Here is a 23,527-nt window from a genome sequence, read left to right as displayed (position 1 = left end):
TGTTGGTGGACCAGGAGAGGTCCTCACTGATGTGCACCCCCAGGAATCTGGTGCTGCTCACTCTCTCCACCACAGCACCGTCGATGGTCAGCGGCAGGTGCTGGTTGTGACCCTTCCGGAAGTCAACAACAACCTCTTTGGTCTTGTTGACGTTCAGCAGGAGGTTGTTGTCCCTGCACCACGCGGTCAGAAGGTCAACCTCCAACCTGTACTGAGTCTCGTCGCCCTTGGTGATGAGACCCACCAGAGTCGTGTCGTCAGCAAACTTCACGATGCGGTTGTCGCTGTAGGACGCAATGCAGTCATGCGTCAGCAGGGTGAAGAGCAGCGGACTGAGCACACAGTCTTGGGGGGCCCCCGTGCTCAGCGTGATGCTGGCGGAGATTTATGCCAATTGTATCATTTTATTTCATCGTATTTTTATATTTACGATAAATTTATGATTTATTTATATAAATGTATTATTTATTTATTAAAGGCCGGTCCGCAAAAATATTTCTGACGCGTAACCGGTCCGTGGCGCAAAAAAGGTTGGGGACCACTGGAATAGACCACAGTCTAGCAAATTTCTTTGCACTAAAAGTTTAGTCAATTTCATCACTTTAACACAGAGGCACAGCTCTCGCGCGCAAGGGGAGGGGGGCCCGGCATCAATGATTCGTCACAGGTTGGCCATTTCCTGCAATCGATCATGCCGGTTCCCACCCACACACGCGAGGACAGCACATTCCAATTCTCTATTTATCTTTTAGAAGCAATTTGTATTTCTTTATTTATCTTTTAGAAGCAAGATGTGTTAGGGTTTTCCAGGTTATCTTTATCATAGGATTATGTTGGAATGTAGACTATAATGATTAACCAATCTTGTCTTGCTCTCACAATGCAGTAAAATGAAGTGGTTGCTTCCTCTGCTTGAGTGACCAGCTGCAGAGGAAGCAATCAAAGTTGTTCTGTTTCCCACAATATCGTAAAACACCCCCTGCTCTGATCTTACCAGAGGCCGGGGGTTCACCAAACCTGTCAACTCTCAACCCCCACTCTGTTTCTCTTAATAAATATCCTCTTGCAGGAAGAAGAGTCCAGAGCTCTATTCGAACATCGCTGCACGCACAGCGACGAATGGACTTATTTTGCAAGAACCACACGGGAGACAAGTAAGTCCTTTTGGACACCTGCAGGTGGAGAGTCCATTCGTCGCTGTGCGTGCAGCGATGATCGAATGGAGGTCTAACTCAGGCCTCTTGCAGGAGCATTTTTATTGAGAGAAACAGAGTGGGGGTATGGGTAGGCTGGCTAAAGCCCTTATCCTCTAGTCTAAACATGTCAGGGGATGTTTTACGACCTTGTGATAAGGAGGACGAGGTAAGGTATTTATTACCTGTTGCATTCCAACATAATCCTACGATAAAGATAACCTGGAAAACCCTAACATCTCCCTCCTGTTTTATCATATGATTATGCTACCCCAAACAACAAAGACAAGTAAGAAAAAAAACACATACCGTATTTGCCGGTGTATTGGTCGACCTTTTTCGATCCAAAATCGACCGAAAGAAAATCGACCTCGACTTATACACCGAGTCATAAAATTTAACTTCGTATTCATCGCTTCAAATGTGATGGTAACCAAGGCTGTTTCTCATGCATCTCATTGTGCGTTGCACTTAGAAAATTTGAACCGGGCGTCGTGCGCGAGTGCGCGGCCCGCTGGAAGTCGAATGAGGCGCCGCGATCTCCTCCGCGGTGCTTATAAACAGCCGATCCGCTCGGCAGGGGCTATTTTCGGCCACTTGGCGCGTGCGCACGGCCTCCCGGATGTGCCGGGCGGGTGCGCGAGCTCGCCGGCCGCTGGAAGTCGAATGAGGCGCCGCGATCTCCTCCGCGGTGCTTATAAACAGCCGATCCGCTCGGCGGGGGCTATTTTCGGCCACTTGGCGCGTGCGCACGGCCTCCCGGATGTGCCGGGCGGGTGCGCGAGCTTGCCGGCCGCTGGAAGTCGAATGAGGCGCCGCGATCTCCTCCGCGGTGCTTATAAAGTGCCGATCCGCTCGGCTTGGAGCTATTTCCGGCCTCCCGTTGGCGCCGGGCGGCGTGCTCGAGCTCGCCGGCCGCGATCTCCTCCGCGGTGCTTATAAACAGCCGCATGCGCACGGCCTCCCGGAATTTGAACACATTTCGTCAATAAATTTCGCATATTGAATTTTGAAGTTTAATATAATGCAACAATTGAGCTCGACTTATACAAAGGATATATCATAAAATCGTAAATTTCCGTCGAATTTTAGGGGGTCGACTTATACACCGAGTCGACCTGTACACCGGCAAATACCGTATATATGTATAATGAAGAAAGAAGAATAGGAAAAATAAAAACAACAAACAATGATAGCAACACTTTCCAGTGAAGTGGACAGGTTTGGTGAACCCCTGGCCTCTGGTCAAATCAGAGCAGTGTTTTACGACGTTGGGGGAAACAGAACAACTTAGATAGATTCCTCTGTAGCTGGTAAATCAGTTCAAGGGATCTTAGCACTTTGTCTTACTACGTTTCTAAGACAGGACAAGTTTGGTTAATTATTACAGGTTACATTCCAACATAATCATAGGATCAAACTAATCTATCAACCCTAACAGACAGTCAAGTAATTTATCGCATTTTCCGTTGAAATTGATGAGAGCACCGACATCACAGACGTGGCACAATTGGTGTTGTTTATTCGTGGAATGGATGACACATTGACTGTTACTGAAGTTTTTTGTGTTGGTGCCAATGATGGACACCACAACAGCCGAAGACATGCAGATTAGAAGGGCAAATTTGCCTCCGTAGGTCTGGACAAATACTACTATCAGGGTACTCCAATTTAACAGCCCTGGGTGCTAAGATTTTGTGCATGTTTGGGACAACCGACCTTTGTGAACAAATTTTCTCAGTAATGAATAGCAATAAAACAAAAATGTGTTCAAGGCTCACAAACAAGCACTTAAATGACATTCTGAAAGTGACAGCTTGTCAGGACATGGCACCTGGTATTGATGCACTTGTACAGGCTAAAAGATGCCAAGTATCAGGAACAAAAACAAGTCCAGACTAGTCTAATGCCTTTAAAATGCTGCCTTAGATACTGTTTGCATTGAAAAAATACAGCACTGTGAAGATGAATCCTTACTGTGCTGATTAAAAAAGTGTGCAATTTAATGTTAGTCAGCAACTTCACTACAAAAAGGTATGGTGGATTTCTACTGTTCATGCAACTCCATGAATGTTCAATATGTATTGTATGTGTATGTGTGTTTCATGTATGAAGTTTATACATTTACAGGACATGTGAATACTTTCTTCTTTACACATTTAATAGCACTCTTCTGAGTTTGTAAAGTGTAGGCAGGGAATAAATTTAGATTTTATATGCACATGTGTAAATGGTTTAAAAATGTCTTTCTTTACAAATCTCATTTAATCTTAAAGTGCATTACTGTTAATGTTTTATGTTACGTTAATGTAATGCTGTTAATGTTTTGTAAAAGGAATATTCATTAAATTTAAACATTTTCCTAATGTTCTTGTGCTTCTTTACACCAAAAAAACAAAAAAAAGAAAAGACATGATATTTTGGTTATTTATAGCATAGTATGGTATAATTGTAATGGTTCGGCCCACTTGACATCTCCCGGGGCCGTATGTGGCCCACAATGTGAAATGAGTTTGACACCTCTGTACTAGGCTATGAGTAACCCAATTTTCTTTTTATGGAACTGTTTCTCTGACACATGCCTCCACGTGTTCAGACTGCACTCGGCAACACTACAATCACCAAACCTAGCGGAAGAGGCGGACCACTTTTTCCTCGCTACCCAACGTTTTGCTCCCGATGTGCTGGCCCTGACACGCAGCTACACCCGACCAAACATGGGCCCCGCTACCACCGGCAGCCCTGACATCCAAGGAATGTGCCATTTTCATTCATGTGAAAGCCTACGCCCAATAGCAGCCATGGCCGAAGGTGTTAGAAACCGGCTGTTGTTTGTCAAGGATGACGACAATGATGCAGTGTTCACAGAGGTATGTTGGTACTTTTGAATGTCATGCAGGACAAATATACTCTTTTGTGAAAAACAAAATGTACGTTGAAAATTTGTTTATTTCAGGAGGACAAAACTAATTTCATTATTCAAGAAATGACTTAAGGAAACAACCACCCTGCATCTCCCGAAAGTTGAGCGGCAAGCAGGAATGGATAACGACTTATGAACATTTATAAATAATACAAACATAAAATAACAGGATGAAAACGAAGAAGGTAAATGCCAAAAACTCCAAGAAGTTGGTCAGCACTTGACCCGGATAGGGACAATTTCATGGATGGACGAAAACCCACTTTTGGGTGTTCTTCGTCCTTTTTCTAAATGTTCTCTCTCGTCCGCAATATGCGATTCCCAGGGAAATGGAAATGGAAGGGTTATAGTCTAAACTCTTCATCCAGTCAATGGAATAGGGTACAAAACCAAAGGTAATGATAATAATTCATTCAATTTATATAGGGCTTTTCAAGGACCCAAAGACGCTAAATACAGGTTTATTTTCAATAACAATATATCATCTAAGAACAATTATATTTATAACTTAAGTGCCATACGTCCTTCACACAGCCATTCATGGAAACAGAAAAGTAATTTCAGTCCAACTGCAGGCGAGCAAGAGCTCACTGCTCGCTGGCACTCATGAGAAATGTGGTTGACTTCAGGGAAAACATTCCTGCTGTTGCCCATATGGCGCCGCCATAATCAACCAAAAAATTAAGACCTGTCTCGTGGGCCTTCAATCAATACTGTTTTGTTAATCAATCTTGTTTTTCTAACTTTCCGGGGCCTATTTGATGGCGTGTTTAATTTTGTTATTGACCTCTCTGTTCTCATGTTCTGTACCAGTAAATAAATTTTGTTCTATTGTTCAATATATGGTTAAGGTCTTTAGAAATCAATGGTTTATTGTTTGGAAAAATTGTCAGTGTTATTATTTATGCTATCAACACAGAATGTAATGTAAGAAGACATACACCTGGTTATTAAGGTTAGATGAAGATGTTAAACAGTAGAGCAAGCCTGGCCAACCCGCAGTTCCCGAGCCGGATGCGGATCTTTGCTTGGTTTCATGCGGCTCTTTTACATTCAAATCAACATTTGTGTTAGTGTTTTTTTTTTCTATGCGTGTTTGCTTCGCTTGAGTTCAATATTGTATTTTCGTCAAACGCGCATGCGCATGAGGTGAAATTCCACAAAGCAGGAGGTGCAAACCAATTCGAGTAAACAATTAGTGTCAATTTCGCTCTCAAAATGGCAGGGAAAAAATGCACAGCTAAACAAAAATATGAAGATGAACACAGGACGTTTTTAACAGAGTGGGAAAGTTTATATTTTTTTGTTGAACGTAATGGCAAGCCATTCTGCCTGATAAGTCAGATGTCATTAGCACATTTCAAAGCTTCAAATCTTCAGCGCCACTTCAGCTCACTCCATGCTAACATCGATAAGGACTTTCCAAAATGGACTGAATTTCGCAAGCGCAAATTGGACACTTCGAAAAGTCAGCCAGAAAAACAGGTACAGTTTTTCCCAAAAATTACGAAGCACTCAGACTGTCACGCTTGCATCGTATCAATTGTCGGAGCATCACATCTGACACCCTGACCACCAACACTGGAGCCCCTCAGGGATGCGTCCTCTCCCCACTGCTCTTCTCCCTCTACACCAACGATTTCTCCGCAAGTGACTCTTCCGTGAAGCTCCTGAAGTATGCAGACGACACCACTCTCATCGGACTGATCCAGAACGGTGATGAGACTGCGTACAGACAGGAGGTGGAGCGGCTGGTCCACTGGTGCAGCCAAAACCACCTGGACCTGAACCCGCTCAAGACCGTGGAGATGACAGTGGACTTCAGGCGAGGCCCTTCACCACTTTCACCCCTCACTATCCGCAGTAATACTATTCTCTCATCAGACACCTTCAAGTTCCTGGGAACCACAATCTCTCGGGACCTGAAATGGACCGGCCACATAGACTCTGTCCGGAAGAAGGCCCAGCAGAGGCTGTACTTCCTGAGACAGCTCAAGAAGTTCAACCTGCCACGGGAGCTGCTGAAGACCTTCTACACTGCCATCATCCAGTCTGTCCTCTGCACCTCCATCACTGTCTGGTTTGGATCGGCCTCCAAACAAGACAAGCACAGACTGCAACGGACAATAAGGACTGCAGAAAAGATAATTGGAATAAACCTCCCATCTATCCAAGACTTGTACCTGTCCAGGACCAGGAAACGTGCAAGTAACATCTCAACAGACCCTTCGCACCCAGGTTGCAGCCTGTTTGAACTACTCCCCTCCGGACGCCGTTATAGAGCTCTGTACACTAAAAGCAGCAGACACAGAGACAGCTTCTTCCCCCAGGCTGTCGCTCTGATGAACTCACACCACTCTTAGAGTCTCAGAGTCATTACTGTGCAATAACATCCCGCTTGCCACACCTTTTTTGTCTACACTGTTTGTACTATGTGTCCTCTCTGCATCCATTGCAGCCTGGTCATCCTAGAAGAGGGACCCTCCCATCTGTGGTCTCTTCTCAAGGTTTCTCATTTCCCCTAGCTGGAGTTTTGAGTTTTTCCTTGCCCTCTTGGGAGTTTAAGATCAGGGGGTGTTTGAGAATATCTTTCGTTCTTCACATGTCCTGAGTGTTGTTGTTAGTCACCTACATGTTGAACAGAGGCTGTGATTTACCGAAGTCAAATTCCTTGTTTGGCACGCTCAAACATGGCGAATAAAAAACTCTTGAATCTTGAATCTTGAATTGGCTCTGAACATTGCACGGGCTAAAAAGCCATACAATGAAGGTTCGTGAAAAAATGCCTCAATGACGTTGTTGAAATCTTGTCTCCAGAAAAGACATCAGACATCCAACTGTCCCGCCACACTGTTGAACACAGAATAATGGACATTAACAGGAATGCCAGAAGTCACACGAAGCAACATGCATAGTAAGTGAAAAAATGCTATTGTAAATTATTACGTTTTTGTTTGTGGACTTTGTTGAACTGAGAGTTTGTGTGTGTGAGACAGTGCACACAATGTTCATTGTTTAAAATGAATGGCCTGTGGTCTAGTCAATTTCTGTCATTATCATTTTGGTGTGTGACATGATAATGTCACACAATAAATTTCTGAGCAGAGGTGTGTGTGTGTAAGAGGAAGGATGGGGTGATGTTCATGTGTGCCCATGTGTATGATGTGGCTCTTTGCGGTAACACAGTAAAAAAATGTGGCTCTTAATCTCTGACTGGTTGGCCACCCTTGCAGTAGAGCTATGTGATACCTAGAAATGGGAATTGATAAGATTTTTACGATTTTTGATTCCGTTTAATGATTCAATTCTTTATTGGTTCTCTCATCGATTCTCATTTGGGAAAAAAAGAAGCTCATAAGCGATTATGATCATTTTGTTTATTATATTGTAACTTTGTGAAATATTCTGTTTGCAAACGTTCTGCTACAATAGAAAACATCACCCACCGAAAATCAGGGGCTTCTACAGCGTGTTATTTTATCCATTATAATATTTTGTCCGTTATACTCTGGATAATTTATTTTTTAAAGCCATTAGTTAATATAGAAATCAACATTTTCCATGTTTTTTTGTGTATTTTTTATTTGTAAATATGTTATCTATTAATGTGGCTGTATTAACTGTTATTCTACTCGATTTTGTAATTAGACGGAAAAGACAGTTACTGTGCAATGCATTTATAAATTCAGAGAGTTTCTGGTGGCTGTTGGGGTTTAATAAATCAATATTAATGTCCCAGCATAATATTTGCGTTTTCTTATAACTTGAATGAGAATGGCAACTAATCTCTCATTAAAAATGTCAAGACAAGATCCTGGGGTTCTATATACACAACTTCTGATTATATGAGCTGCTTTTTTTAATATGCATAATATGCACATTCCGTCACAGTGCATCTCATGGTTTTTGTTAGAGATTTGCTCACTCCAACTTATTTTGCAAGCACCACACGGTAGACAAGCAAGTTCTTTTAGACACCTGCAGGTGGAGAGTTCACTCGTTGAAGGAATGAAGTCTAAAAACTCTCCCTCCTGCAATGGCATATTTATTAAGAGAAACAGAGTGGGGGTAAGAGTAGGTTGAATAGGAAGCCCTTGTGCTCTAATCAAAACATATCAGGGGATGTTTTACGACCTTGTGGAGGATGGGACAAGGTAGGTTATTTATTACCGGTTGCTTTCCAACATAATCATACGATAAAGATAACCTGGAAAACCCTAACATCTCCCTCCTGTTTTATCATATGATTATGCTACCCCAAACAACAAAGACAAGTAAGAAAAAAAAAACCATATATATGTATAATGAAGAAAGAAGAATAGGAAAAATAAAAACAACAAACAATGATAGCAACACTTTCCAGTGAATATGAGGCATTACCTTAATACCCCAGATCAAACTTATTGTGTAAGCGAAAAACCTGCTGGCCAGATGTTATTAGCAGGAAAATTCTTACACGGTCCCTTTGCCTAAGATGACCAGAATGCTATCAATAAAAAACTAAACAAAAACACAGAAACAGTACATCATTGTATCCATCACTTGCGAAGCATTTTCGATGGTCAAATCATCAAGTTTCTGTAAAACATGCTCAACAGAACAGCATCTACGCAATCCATGTTTCATTATCGTCATCACATCCGTCATCTCTAAGAAGTTGTATATGAACTTGGGCTACAGTAGAGGACACAAACTTCGACACAGCAGACTTCAAACATGGGATGACGCAGGACGTAAACAAGCACAACACCACCAGCACAACAAGCACAGGAGACAGCAATTTAAAAAGCAGTTGCCACCAGTTGCCAGAGAATAGCCACGAAAAGAAATCAAACTGATGTGGGACCTTGTCATTAGACATCGCCTGCTGTAAGTTCTTCAGTGAATTCATGGCGTCGTTGATGTGGGTGTCATTTTCTCCTGGTATGTATGTGCAACAGGAAGTCCCAATGATGTGGCACACACCACCTTGTGCTGCCGTCAACAAGTCCAGAACCATCCTGTTTTGCAAGACCATCAGTCTAATAGCCTGAATCTCTCTATTTTGTTCATCGTTGATTTGCAGTGAGAGATTCACAAAGGATTGAAAACGATAGTTCAGTGTCTCGATGAAGAGCGATAGTTTCCCAACCCTAATCTGAGGAAAGAGCGCAAGGACAACTTTGTCTCCGACGGACCATACTTTATGGTCGTCTGGAACGTTTGCACCCCAGACAGGGTCATGAGGGTCGAAGGTTGCAACTGCCCTGCGTTGACGTCCAGAAGAGTTGTGTGCTTCTGTCAGCTGATGATGTCGTATCCTGTAGGTGTGGTCTGTCACCCACACCGGTGCACACACTCCTGTCCAGTTGGCGGGCAGCATCGGATAAACCTGAAATGGCTCTCTTATCTTGACACTCATCAGTGATGTCCAAAGCTCCCATCCAGTTTCCTCCTGTCGAGCAGTCGTCGTTAATGCAGACGTGGGTCATGTTACCTTGGATGTAACGTGTAATTCACTCCAGCTGGTCTCTCTGTGTAGGCCACTTGTGGTATTGTTCATCCTCTAACAGTCACATTGAGATTTGCCCAGAATAGCTGATCACAGGCACTGTCTGCAAGTCCAGGGCGGTAAGGGTCAGCATCTTTGACTGTGACAGCACGGTGTTGATATCCAACTCCTGGATGCCGTGTCCCTGTAAAACAATGCTCTAGACTTTCCTGCTACGTTTCACACAATAATAATGAGTAAATCATCAGATACCTCTCGTGCATACACTCCAACAAACGTTAAGCAGATGTAAGATAACTTGCATGAAGTCTACTTAACCAAACATTGAGTAAATATGGGATAACTTAAAAACTGTCCCGGTCAACAACAATTCGTAAATAGAAACTACAAGGTATAATAGATAAAGAACTTCTCTTTAGCTAGACAAAGAACAAAGGTGTTCTGTTCATAAATAGTGAGGGCCTCTCACAGATAAGACAAGGAAGGGAGTATAAGAACTCCCTAAAACCTGGCAGATGTGTTGGCCTTGAGCGAAGGTATGAGATCTCCGGTTCAGGCCGGCCAGTGCTTCTACAAAACTAATTATCCTGACATTTCCCCACTGTTTATGACATATTTGCTGAAATTCACACATCACCGTAAACAACCCCTTTTCTCGACTCTCAGTCGTCGGATCACATTCATGAGGACAAATATGTTTACACCAAAGGATAAACGTTGCGATGTCATCATTCAGAATCCCATGGATCTGGGAAAAGTCTGGTAACAGATGCAGGAATTTTGCCATCAACATCATCATGTTGCCGCTCAGACATTAGGTATATCTGAGCAATCTCGTCCTCCATGGGCGATATTACTGTAGTGGCGAGACAATTAAACAGAGCACGAAGACACGGTATGCAACATCCATACAAGGTGAGCATAGCAGCAACACTGCAACTGATGGTAAAATTGAGGACACAATGGCGTTATACTTCCCAAAAGCATTCATCCACTTGTAGTGCTCTTTCATCCTCGTTTTGAGGGATCGCAGGCCTGCAATCCGTCAGGCTCCCATCAGGGGCGGTGTTGTTGGGGATGAAGGTGCAGCATTGTTCTCCAAACATTGCGCAGACGCCTCCTTTCTCAGACAACAACATATCATGAGCATTGTGGTTCTGCCTCGAGCCCCGCTTGTGTCCGTTTGCCTAATTTCTACATGTTGTAATGGATGTAATTTATCCTGTCTACGTTCTTGTTCATCGTTCACCAGCAGCAAATGGAGGACTCCCATCCCGCTGCAATTTGGTCATTTAATTCTTATTAATCAGGAACTCCTCTAGGGACTCCAATTGCATCAATTTCGGTCAAATCATCGTCGCCTCTCAAATTTAAAGATATTTTAGTTTTTACCAGCTTTTTCCCAGATCTTGGCATGTTGATGTATATACAATTTCGCTTGACTACATTCTCTGAAAGCAATGGTTTCTTTTTTTTTTTTTTCTTTTCTTTTTTCTCTCAATGGATATTATATAGACTGCTCTGTCACACACTTCACAATCCAGTAGACGTGACAGATTTCACACAATCTTTGGTCAATGGCAACGGTACAACATAAATAATCGGTCGCAAATCCATACATATGACATATTCAATTTTTTTTTTTCTCTTTGCAGCTTAGTTTGCCATAAGCAATCAATTGTTTCTTTTTTCAGTTACTCTTATAGTTACCTGAAACAAATTATCCACATTCATTCTAGATATTCATCCCATTCTTTAACATCTACAGAGGTTGTTGACAAAGTACACATATAAACATCATACTTTCATGGCAGTCCAGATCCGACACAGCAGATCATCCTGCAAAGGTCAAATTGATCTTTTAAATTGGAGGCATTCAGTGTTATTGTTTTTGTTGAAACAAGCTCTACAAAAAAAAAAAAATGTTTTGTTTTGAAAATGTTTTGAATATGAATCAAATCCATATGTTGTATAAAGCTGACTGACCTGCCCCACTATCCCTCCTCTTGAGCCATGTGACACGCACCATGGCTCAATATTGCTCACCATTAGCATAGGTTCTTTGGTGGGGTAGGTCATTTATAGATGCCATTCTCTAATCTTGCCCCTCTTTTCGTCCATAATTGAATTTCACTCTATGGACTTTGTCGTTGCACATCTTTAAAAATCTTTCAGTGATCTAATCTGCTTCTTGTGTGTATAAAATTTGAAGTGTCTTTTGCGCTGCAGCTTTGTGGTTCTGTCTGCAAGCTTGTTACCTCTTGACACCTTATCAGTCTCGTGTGTGTGTGTGTGTACTGCACACGTGCACATAGCTACTTTTCGTGGCAATTGGACTGTTTTGACAACTAGCTTAGCAAGTAAATGGATGCCCTCCCCGAATGGGGAGTGACTCAGCTAGCAAATGATTAGACATTTTCACTTTCTTGTAGTTTCTTTAGTTACTTTTCAATCGTTTATCACAAGAATCTTAGAAATTTGAATACGAATCAAAACGTATGTTTTATTTTACTCAATTGTATAATTTAGAGAATCCATATGTAGTAGTGTTGTATTACTACATATGATTTCATCATCTTTTAATTTGACTTTCTTTCCAAAACGCTTCTTAATTTCTCCGTTCACACATCTTCTACATGTTACTGGTTCTTCAGTTTTTTCTCTAGTTAACTATCAATCCAAAAGCTACGTGTTTCTTTCTAACATTCAACCTGCTCAAAATCACTCTTTCATCAATGTCGCTCTACTAATTTTCTATAGTAGTCGCCAACGACTTCAACCATTCAACCTTTCATTCAGGCAATCATTCATCAATGCTGATCATATGCATCTCACACAGTCTCCAAAAAGGAGTCTTCCCATCACATTGGTCCCAATTCATCCAAGCTCACCACACAACATTCATATATCATTTTCAACTCAGGTTTCCTGGTAGAACAATCCACCAATTCAAAAAAGACTTAACTAAAACAAACAACTGGCAAATTAATCTGAATTTTTTTCTTTGTTTTTAAATTTGAAGAACTCAATCTCTCAGATTTAGCTTGCAATTAGAATTTTGCATAATCTTATAACACAACCAATCAATTATTCCTATTAAATGTAGCATTGCAAAATCTTAAATTCACAATTTAGCTTCTCCCAATTCCTGAAAGCATGTTCTGTTGTTTTGTTAACTCCGAATTTCTCATGAGGGCTTGACACTAACATGCACTAGTGTGGATTAGTTTCTGCTCGCAAACAGATTTCTCTCTTTTTCTTTCATTTTTATCTGTCAAAATTGTTTCTGTTCTGCGGTGTAAATTGAATAGACAACAGTCTAGCAATTTCTTTATACTAAAAGTTTAGCCAATCTTCATCAACTTAACACATACGCACACACATGCACAGCTCACGCTGGCCATTTCCTGTGGTCGATCATGAGCTGGTCCCTCCCATGCACACGAGGACAGCACATTCTAATTTTATTTATTTATCTTCTAGAAGCAAGTTGCATTTCTTTACCACTTGATTTGCATATTTTAACTTCAGTGTAACACAATTTGATCCCTATTCATTTGTAATTGGGCCTACAAACAGCATTGTCATACTTCTTGTGTGGACAGGGGCTCTAACAATCTAAAAAGATTTTTGATAACCTGACAATGACATGTTTTGCTGTCATATGGGAGAGGTTTCAGATCTTTTAAATTTCGATACATGATTTGCATAGGACCGGAAACTCCTCTTGCCCCTTGCTTGAGCCGCGGCTTGAGCTGCGGCCTTGCACCTGCTCACAGGGGCCTTATTGTCTCCTGGTCTGACAAACACTTGTGACCGCATCAGTTTTCATCTTTCTAGCTTTTGTCTCTTGAATTCGTTCTCATCTCTTTGTGAAGATTTCAACCACACTCTAGCACTTCTACCACTTCTTCCACATTTCAAATTTCCCTGTACTCCATACATTTTCTTCCACTTCAGCATGTATTGCATACAATTAAGAAATCTACTTGCCATGAACTTCTCGTTTTAAAGAAGAGCAGAGCAAGAGATTTACCGTTCTTATTTCCCATCTTAATTTTAGTAGTTTAAGGTTTTACAATTTTTTTTTCAATTTTTTTTTTCTTTGAGGATCCTCAATGCAGGTTTAAATTGACCTTTCGACAGATTACTAGCCTGTTTTATTGCCGTGGATCAACGCTAGAACTGCTTTTTAGTCAATTTATCCTACCAGTCACACACTCAATCACACAAACTCCAGCGCTTTTTTAGGCCTATCCAGGGATGGGTGTAAAACCCTCCCAAACAGCTTTGGAAAAACGGACAAAAGAAAAAATCTACGCCCTTCTTCAATTAAGAAAAAGAAGCTCTGTTTTTCTTAGCCCGTTTCTTCCACTGGGACTTGAACCCAAGCTGTTCTTTGGCTTGGAAAAACATACAAAGAAAAATCTACGCCCTTCTTTGATTAACAAAAAAGAAGCTGTGTTTCTTAGTACGTTCCTTCCACTGGGACTCTAACCCAAGCCAGATCCCTCAGCTCGGAAGAACAGACAAAGAAGAGTCTACGCACCTCTTCGATGAACAAAAAAGAAGCTCTGCTTTTCTTAGCCTGTTCATTCCACTGGGACTTGAACCCAAGCTGGCTCTCGTGCACCTCTACATTTTACGCGTTTCACAACAACACAATCACACAACTTCAGGCCTTTAACTTACTTGTCCCCTGGTTCGTTGCACTACCGGGTCCCGTCAATCCACCTCTGTCAGACGAAGGCAGACCTAAGATGCTGGCCCAGCGAAGAATTCTCTTCCCAGGACTTTCTCCTCCAGGTCCTCTTAATGGACGCTGGCTTGTCGACAATGCAGCACGTCCTCCTTCGTCAGCCAGATAGCGGGTATGAGGGATCCCGGGTTTCGGCACCAAAATGTTAGAGATTTGCTCACTCCAACTTATTTTGCAAGAATCACACGGTAGACAAGCAAGTTCTTTTAGACACCTGCAGGTGGAGAGTTCACTCGTTGAAGGAATGAAGTCTAAAAACTCTCCCTCCTGCAATGGCATATTTATTAAGAGAAACAGAGTGGGGGTAAGAGTAGGTTGAATAGGAAGCCCTTGTGTTCTAGTCAAAACATATCAGGGGATGTTTTACGACCTTGTGGAGGATGGGACAAGGTAGGTTATTTATTACCGGTTGCATTCCAACATAATCATACGATAAAGATAACCTCGAAAACCCTAACAGTTTTGTCCACATATAGTGCGACCCCACCTCCTTTTTGTTCATTAGGTTCATTGTCAACATTGTTAGAGTGGTGCTCACTCTAACTTATTTTGCAAGAACCACACGGGAGACAAGTAAGTCCTTTTGAACACCTGCAGGTGGAGAGTCCATTCGTCGCTGTGCGTACAGCGATGATCGAATGAGGTCTGACTCTGGCCTCCTGCAAGAGCATTTTTATTAAGAGAAACAGGGTGGGGGTAAGAGTGGACTTGATAGGGTTGAAACCCTTGACCTCTTGTCAAAGCATATCAGGGGGATGTTTTACGACATTGTGTAGGATGGGACAAGCTAGGTTATTTATTACAGGTTGCATTCCAACATAAGCATAAAACTAATCTAGCTAGGTTATTCATTACAGGTTGCATTCCAACATAATCATACGATAAAGGTAATCTGGAAAACCCTGACAAACATCTCATATCCATCCATTTCGACATCTTTTGTTTTGTCATTGTTGAGCCGAGTGTCTTTTAAAGCTATTATTTATTTATTCTTTTTTTTTTTCTTTGATGGCGCCGCTTGAGTGGTAGCCCGTTACAGCAGCTCTGTCCTTTCTTCCCTTCTTTTAGTGTTTTGATTGTGTTATAGTGAGTTTTTTGTTGTTTTTCACCTTCTCACATCATTAAATTAGGCTAGTGCGCGGCTATGGATGTTCACGTTGTAACATTCATAGTTTGTTCCCTACTGATTTTGGTGCGGCGTCAGGTGAGCCATCCATACTCGGCATACTTAGCCTGGCGCTACACACCCCTTCCCTGCGGGTTGCGGCCGGAGATCCCCAAGGAGATATGGCCGCGGAGAAGAGGATGCCGAGCCGGAGTGAAGTGCAGGCAGCGGAAGAGACGTGCTTGCCGTCGGTCATCATGGGAAACGTGAGATCTCTTCAAAGCAAAATGGAAGAGCTAACGGCGCTAGCCAGGACGCAGAGGGAATATCGCGAATGCAGTCTCATGTGCTTCACGGAGACATGGCTAAACGATCTCTTGCCTGACTCACACCTCTCCCTGGACGGTTTTCAAGTGGTGCGGGCTGACAGGAGTGCTACGGAGAGCGGTAAGAAGAGGGGCGGGGGACTCGCTGTGTTTGTGAATGATAGATGGTGCCATCCCGGACACATCAGTGATAAGGAGCGTCTCTGCTCCAGTGACTTGGAGCTATTGGTGGTTAACATGCGACTGTACTATCTCCCGAGGGAGTTTTTACATGTTATTGCTATAACTGTGTACATCCCTCCCTCGGCTGTCGCTGCTACCGCTACGAACCGGATCCATGCTATTCTAGGCTTCAAACCCAGCACCCCCAATCTCTCCTCCTCATCTCCGGGGACTTCAATCATGCTTCCCTGGCCTCTTTCCTCCCCGCCTTTACTCAATATGTTGACTGCCCCACCAGAAGCAATAGAACTTTGGACTTGTTGTATGCTAATGTCGAGGATGCATACACCTCTTCCCCCCTCCCCCCACTTGGTCGCTCGGATCACAACCTTGTCCATCTGGTCGCAGACTACACCCCGGTGGTTAAACGGCGTCCACCTGAGAGGAGGTCTGTGATGTGGTCTGAGGAATCCACTGCCAGGCTCAGAGACTGCTTTGAGAGTACAGACTGGAAAGCTCTCTGTGGCCCCCATGAAAGTGACATTGACAGCGTGACCCACTGCGTTACGGACTACATAAATTTCTGTGTGGAGACCACTGTGCCCTCCAAGTTGGTCCGGTGTTTTCCCAATAACAAACCCTGGGTGTCGTCCGAGATAAAGGCTCTGCTTAATGGGAAGAAGACAGCCTTTGGTTTGGGGGATGTGGTGGAGCTGCGTAGAATCCAGAAGGAACTCCGGCTGAAGATCAGGCAGGGGAAGGAGAACTACGGGAGGAGGCTGGAGAAGCAGATGGGGCTTAACAACACCAGGAACGTCTGGAGGGGTCTGCAGTCCATCTCGGGCCATGGTAAAGGGGCTGATCGGAAACCGGCTGATGGGGACAAGGACTGGGCGGATGAACTCAATCTGTTCTTCAACAGATTTGATTCCACCTCCCCCCGCCCCTTCACCTCGCTCCGCACCTCATTCTGCCACCTTCGACACTCCAGCCCCCCGCCTGAAAATTTATACCATATTGACCCGAATATAAGACGACAACTATTATAAGACAACCCCCTCTTTTTCAAGTTTGAAAAATGACTTTTTGACTCAAGTTTGAAAAATTACTTTTTGAACACCAAATTTAAAGGGCTAGAGACACCGGTATATGTATAAATCGGTTTTAGTTAGCTTATGGGCTTATAAATATAAATTGACGCTCGAAACAACGAAAAGGAAGCTGTTGCTCTGAAAAATATCATTTAAATTTGCCGCACAGACGAGTTTGACTGCACCGAGCCGCCAGCCGGAAGTGACGTCTCATGACGTCTCAAGTTGTACGCGTTTAGCTTCAGTGAATGTAAACAAAAAGAGAAGAGGGGCCAGCGCAGAGACGTCGGGCCAGGTTTGCGGCCAACCCAGCTCGCCTAGCCGTGCCTTCCATTATCCTGGCGTACATTCGTTCGCGGGACGACAAGATGGGTTGAGTTCGCCTGATAGGATCCACGAACCGGACAGTGCGTGCCTGCTGTGTGCTCGTGTTCACAGTGGCCTGGTTGACTGTCATCTTTCCGGACCCTGCTGTGCATCGGGAGCGGCTAGCGTGCTATCACTCTTATTGTTCATCATCTTGTTTTATTTTTCCTGTGTTGTTTACTTGTATGTGCGTTGTGAACGCTGTCTTGTCACCCTGGGATAGTGAGAAACGTAATTTCGATCTCTTTGTGTGTCTTGACATGCGGAGGAATTGACAATAAAGGAGACTTTGAGACTTTGACTTTGAAAAGTATGTCGAAGCGTGACGGGAGGGGCACAATTCAGAAAACGTGCTCAGCTCGTCGAAAAAATGCTATTTAAGAAATAAAATTAAAAATGCGCCTAAAACCTAAACCAAACGCTGCAGATGTTCATTTCTTCATTCGCAGTGGTCAATTCGGCACTCTACTCTTTTTACTATGCCAACCTAACCACAGTGACGGGAGAGGCACAATTCAGAAAACGAGAAAATGTGATTTAAGCAATAAAATTAAAAATGCTTATAAAACCTAAACCAAACGTTGCAGGTGGTCATGTCTTCATGTGCCGAGATCAACTCGGCACTCTAAAGCCCCCAAGAGCACTTTTTACCATGCCAACCATGCGTCAAAAGAGGTTTCTGAATCGGATAAAATGTTGCTAATATTGCCGCTAGAAACGGAGCTGTCGCTATCATCTGCCATGTTGTTTGGGTTTGTTGACATCCAGATGTACAACTGTCATGTTCAGTATATTGAAATGTTTGGTTTTATTTCTCATCACTTACTGTGTTTGTATGTTTCCTATTTGTTAGTTTTAATGTCTTAAAGCTTGTTTTTGGTTGGATTGTGTTCGTTATGTCTTCATTTGTGATAGCCATAATATTCTTTTGTTCAGACAAGTTGCAAGGTCTTACCTTAGTAGCTTTTTCTGACAGTTTCGGCAGTAACTTCTGCCTTCATCAGAGAGTGTCACATGACACGGCTTTTCAGCTGTTGTTACTACGAGGGCGTGACCCTCCTGTCAGATTTGATAGGTGGGTCACACCCCCTGCTGTCCTCTCTCCGCTCCAAAATGCTGGTCCAGGTGTGTGAGCGCATGTATGCTCCTTCATCCAGCGGTGGTGTCAATTCTCTTCGGTGCGGATGACTCTGGCTCGAAAACTAGAGGATCATCTACAAGTCAGGAGGGTTCCACGCATGACTTCCACGGCGTCATCCGCACCGAAGAGAATCGACACCACCACTGGATCATGGAGGCCATAGAAATCAGGAAAAATGGACAATACACCATGAACCGAGATGAAGGAGCATACATGCAAGGCGGAAGTTAGTGCCGAAACTGTCAGAAAAAGCTACTAAGGTAAGATCTTGCAACTTGTCAGAACAAAAGAATATTATGGCTAGCTTGTTTTTGCTCGACATGTTTTGGTGTACTTGTCCGGGGGTGAACAATGAATTGATCATATTGCGGATAGGCAATTTCTCTTCTATTATGTGCTGCTTTCAATTAAGTTATCAATTCCTTTCTTTTTTTATTGTACAGTTTTAGTAAAGTCCTCATATATATATATATATATATATATATATATATTTTTTTTTTTTGAGCCTTTGAGGTATTTCGCTTTCTGTAGAATCTGTCACGTCTCGTCCCCAACTGCTCCATTATCTGTCTGTTGTCTTGGTTTCTGTCTGTGTGCTCGCCCCTCCCCTCCTGTGTGCCCATGATCAGTGTGATTGTTCCCACCTGCCTCTCGTTACCCGTCGTGTATAAAAGTCCTGTCTGCCCCTCTCTCCCTGTCGGATCATTGGTTTTGGTTTTGGTTTTGGTTGCTGTCGTTCGGTGTTGTCGTCCTGTCTTGGTGCCGTCATGTCCTGCTGTCTTCTTATTCCACGTCCCGGTCAGTAAGTCAAGTTATTGTTTAAGTCATGTCAGTTTGCCGAGTCTGCATTTTGAGTTGCTTCAGTAAAGCCTGGTCCAAGCTGCACTTGGTCGTCCTGCTCCATGCGCTACACCAGACCGTGACAGAATGATCCGACCATCACAACGACCAGCGCTTGGACCCCCCTCCACCACCAGCTCCCGCTGCGACGCCCGATCGTCGTCCGAGCTTGTTCCAGCGCCATGGGCTTGCAGCTGCCATCGGATCTTGCTCCAGCGACGCCGGACCCACGGCCGCCGTTGGAGTGCCTCCCGGCGTCATCAGAGTCACGGCCGCCATCGGGCTCCACCCCAGCGTCGCAGGACCCGCGAACGTCAGCAGACATCCAAGCCAGCTGCGTCGGACCCGCGATCGTCCCTGGCTCAACTCCCACTGCTGCGGCGCGTGATGGCTCTTGCCGCCGCGCACAGCCCCGCCTTCCGAATACCGCCGATCACTGTACGGACTTTGTGAGTGGCCGCCGATCGCGGTACAGACTTCCCAAGTCGCCGCCCCAGTGCGGTTGTGTTTCCCCGAGTTTCCGCGGAGCGCGGATCTGTTCCCCAAGTCACCGCCAGAGTGCGGCTCTGTCCCCTAGGTCACCGCCAGAGTGCGGCTCTGTCCCCTAAGTCGCCGCCCGAGTGCGGTTCTGTCCCCCAAGTCACCGCCAGAGTGCGGCTCTGTCCCCTAGGTCGCCGCCGGAGTGCGGTTCTGTCCCCTAGGTCGCCACCGGAGTGCGGTTCTGTCCCCTAGGTCGCCGCCGGAGTGCGGTTCTGTCCCCTAGGTCGCCGCCCGAGCGTGGTTCTGTCCTCGAAGTCGCCGCCCGAGTGCGGTTCTGTCCCCGAAATCGCCGCCCGAGTGCGGTTCTGTCACCGAAGTCGCCGCCGGAGTGCGGTTCGGTTCCCCAAGTCGCCGCCCGAGTGCGGCTCTGTCCCCTAGGTCACCGCCAGAGTGCGGCTCTGTCCCCTAAGTCGCCGCCCGAGTGCGGTTCTGTCCCCCAAGTCACCGCCAGAGTGCGGCTCTGTCCCCTAGGTCGCCGCCGGAGTGCGGTTCTGTCCCCTAGGTCGCCGCCGGAGTGCGGTTCTGTCCCCTAGGTCGCCGCCCGAGCGCGGTTCTGTCCTCGAAGTCGCCGCCCGAGTGCGGTTCTGTCCCCGAAATCGCCGCCCGAGTGCGGTTCTGTCACCGAAGTCGCCGCCGGAGTGCGGTTCTGTTCCCCAAGTCGCCGCCCGAGTGCGGTTCTGTTCCCCAAGTCGCCGCCCGAGTGCGGTTCGGTTCCCCAAGTCGCCGCCCGAGTGCGGTTCGGTTCCCCAAGTCGACGGTTCGGTTCCCCAAGTCGCCGCCCGAGTGCGGTGCGGTTCGGTTCCCCAAGTCGCCGCCCGAGTGCGGTGCGGTTCGGTTCCCCAAGTCGCCGCCCGAGTGCGGTGCGGTTCGGTTCCCCAAGTCGCCGCCCGAGTGCGGTGCGGTTCGGTTCCCCAAGTCACCGCCCGAGTGCGGTGCGGTTCGGTTCCCCTTGTTTTTTTTTTTTTTCGGGACATCGGGAGACGTCCCTTGGTTCTGTCACGTCTCGTCCCCAACTGCTCCATTATGTGTCTGTTGTCTTGGTTTCTGTCTGTGTGCTCGCCCCTCCCCTCCTGTGTGCCCATGATCAGTGTGATTGTTCCCACCTGCCTCTCGTTACCCGTCGTGTATAAATGTCCTGTCTGCCCCTCTCTCCCTGTCGGATCATTGGTTTTGGTTTTGGTTGCTGTCGTTCGGTGTTGTCGTCCTGTCTTGGTGCCGTCATGTCCTGCTGTCTTCTTGTTCTACGTCCCGGTCAGTCAGTCAAGTTATTGTTTAAGTCATGTCAGTTTGCCGAGTCTGTATTTTGAGTTGCTTCAGTAAACCCTGGTCCAAGCTGCACTTGGTCGTCCTGCTCCATGCTCCACACCCGACCGTGACAGAATCATGGTTTTGTCTTTATATTTTTCAATTTTGACAATAATTGGTCTGGGTCTGCCCTTGCCTCCTTCTGTTTTTCCAATGCGATAGGCTCGTTCCACATCAATCTAGATTGGTATTTGTAATTTTTCCTTGAATTTGTTTTAACGTTTTTTTTTTTTAGTACCAGTCGAAGTTTCTTCAGGTGTCTCTTTCAATCTATCTATAACCAGATTTTCTTTTTTATTGTTCCTCTAAATAGTCCAGTTTGTCTGATAGTTAAATGCACTGTCACAGATTTTGTAAATGTCTATTTGCATATTTTTATTTTTTTTACCTAGATGTGTTTTGATGTCATCAACTTCCTTTTGAGTGGACTTTGGGACTTTAACTTTAACTGCAAGCAGGTCTTAATTTCTTGCAGTTCCTTCGGAATTGTCAAATCTTGTGTTGTTTGAGTCCAGGATCATATTGACATAACCCTTTAAGTATTCTTGTTAGTTTATTAAATGCAAAGAATAGATTCTTCTGTTACTGTAATAGATCGACCTGTGAAACTGTCATGTAATCGTCCTCAGCTTGGATTTTTGTTTTGAGGTCATGAATTCGCTGGGTTCTGTACATTGGCCTGCCTCTTTTGATGGTCATAGGGTGTTTGGAGGGCACCCGGCGCGAGGATTGCTGCTCTTATTGCTGCTCTTATTGCTGCTCTTATTAAGAGCCGGGCTTGGGCAGGTCGATAATGCTAGCGTTAGCTGCTCCCGTTCTCCAACTACAATTGCAAATACCAATCTAGATTGATGTGGAACGAGCCTATCGTATTGGAAAAACAGAACGAGGCTAGGGCAGACTTTGACTTTTCTCGTTGGTCAACAGGTCTCAGGAAAGGACATGCGGTGCCGCTCTCCACTCGTGATCACCTCCCCTGCTGGTCACTGGAAGCAATTGCAGCCGCTTGGCCGGTCACCGAGCCTCTGGAAGTGCCACTAGCCGCCTGGAGGGCACCTGCTGCTAGGATGGTCACTCTTGTTGGTCACCAGATCTGGGTTGGTCGATGGTGCAAGCGAATTGCCGCGTTTACTGGTTGGTGGGTCCTGGGGAAGTACTTGTAGCCGCTTGGCTGGTCACCGGGCCTCTGGAAGCGCCACTGGCCACCTGCAGGACACCCTCCACTAGGATTTCCGCTTTCGTTGATCGCAAGTCCTGGGCTGGCCAGTGGTGCAGCAATTTGCAGCTCTCGCTAGTCGCCAGGTCCCGGGGAAGAACTTGCAGTTGCTCAACCAGTTGCCGGACCGCTGGAAGCCTCTTTCTTCGCGGTCAACCTCCGTGAAGCACTCAGTGGCAAGAGCTTGCCCGAAAGAGGCACAGGTATAGAATCTGGCTCCAACAGGCGTTTTTGGAGGTATTGGGCTGTTATATATGCCTTCAGTTTTTCAGAGAACTTGGTGAAATATACAACTGGGGATAGTTTCTTAAAAAAAAATATGGTTACACCGCTCAATTTAAAAAAAAAAAAAACACAACAACAATAAACTAATATTTTGCCAGAGTTTATTAGTATAGCCCTTAATCACAGACAAGTCTCCAAGGTCTTCACATGGCTAAAGTTAACAATTATTCTCAACATCCCCTGATCTTAACTCACAGGAGGCCAAGGAAAAACTCACATAACCCCAACTGGGGAAAAGTGAGAAACCTTGAGAAGGGACCACAGATGAGAGGATCTCCCTTCCAGGATGACCAAGCTGTAATGAATGCAGAGTAGGCAACATTGAACACACAATATAAAACAATCTAAAGAAAAAGTCAAGTAGATGTCCATAGTCAAAATGAAGAGCTGCAGGAAGATGCCCTCAGTTGTCATGGCAGTGTCTGCAAGGGAGTAATCCGCCTCAGATCTCATCTCGAAAGTCAGTGCTACTTTAAAATGTTTAAAGAGTGTTTAAACATACAATAAAGTGTTTAACAATGCAATAAAATCTTTAAAAATACAATTAACATCTTGTGTGAATAACGTAAAAATAATTACTCCACATCGCGGATTTTCACTTGTCGCGGGGCTCTTGGAACCAATTATCAGCAACGAGGGATCACTGTAGTACACTTATTTAGCTTTACGGTGGTTACCTTAAAAAGTTGCCGATAACAAGCAGGACCAATTACCAACATCTCGGTTTTATCTGGGTTAAGAAGTAGGAAATTGAGAGACATCCATCACTTAATCTCAGCAAGAC

The 23,527-nt window shown here is 44.7% G+C and overlaps 1 long non-coding RNA gene across 1 annotated transcript; it reads left to right on the top strand.

The window, feature by feature from the left end:
* The first annotated feature begins 1,092 nt into the window (after window positions 1-1,092).
* On the top strand, window positions 1,093-22,864 carry LOC137839800 (uncharacterized). The gene is made up of 4 exons (XR_011086045.1): window positions 1,093-3,227; window positions 3,790-4,063; window positions 6,934-7,030; window positions 22,170-22,864. It is a non-coding gene; the product is annotated as an uncharacterized lncRNA (long non-coding RNA).
* Window positions 22,865-23,527: the final 663 nt, after the last annotated feature.

Source organism: Syngnathus scovelli, chromosome 21 (assembly GCF_024217435.2).
Source record: "Syngnathus scovelli strain Florida chromosome 21, RoL_Ssco_1.2, whole genome shotgun sequence".
Classification (NCBI taxonomy): Eukaryota; Metazoa; Chordata; class Actinopteri; order Syngnathiformes; family Syngnathidae; genus Syngnathus; species Syngnathus scovelli.
Note: the sequence above shows the minus strand (reverse complement) of the source record. Positions and strands in the feature narration are given on the sequence as shown.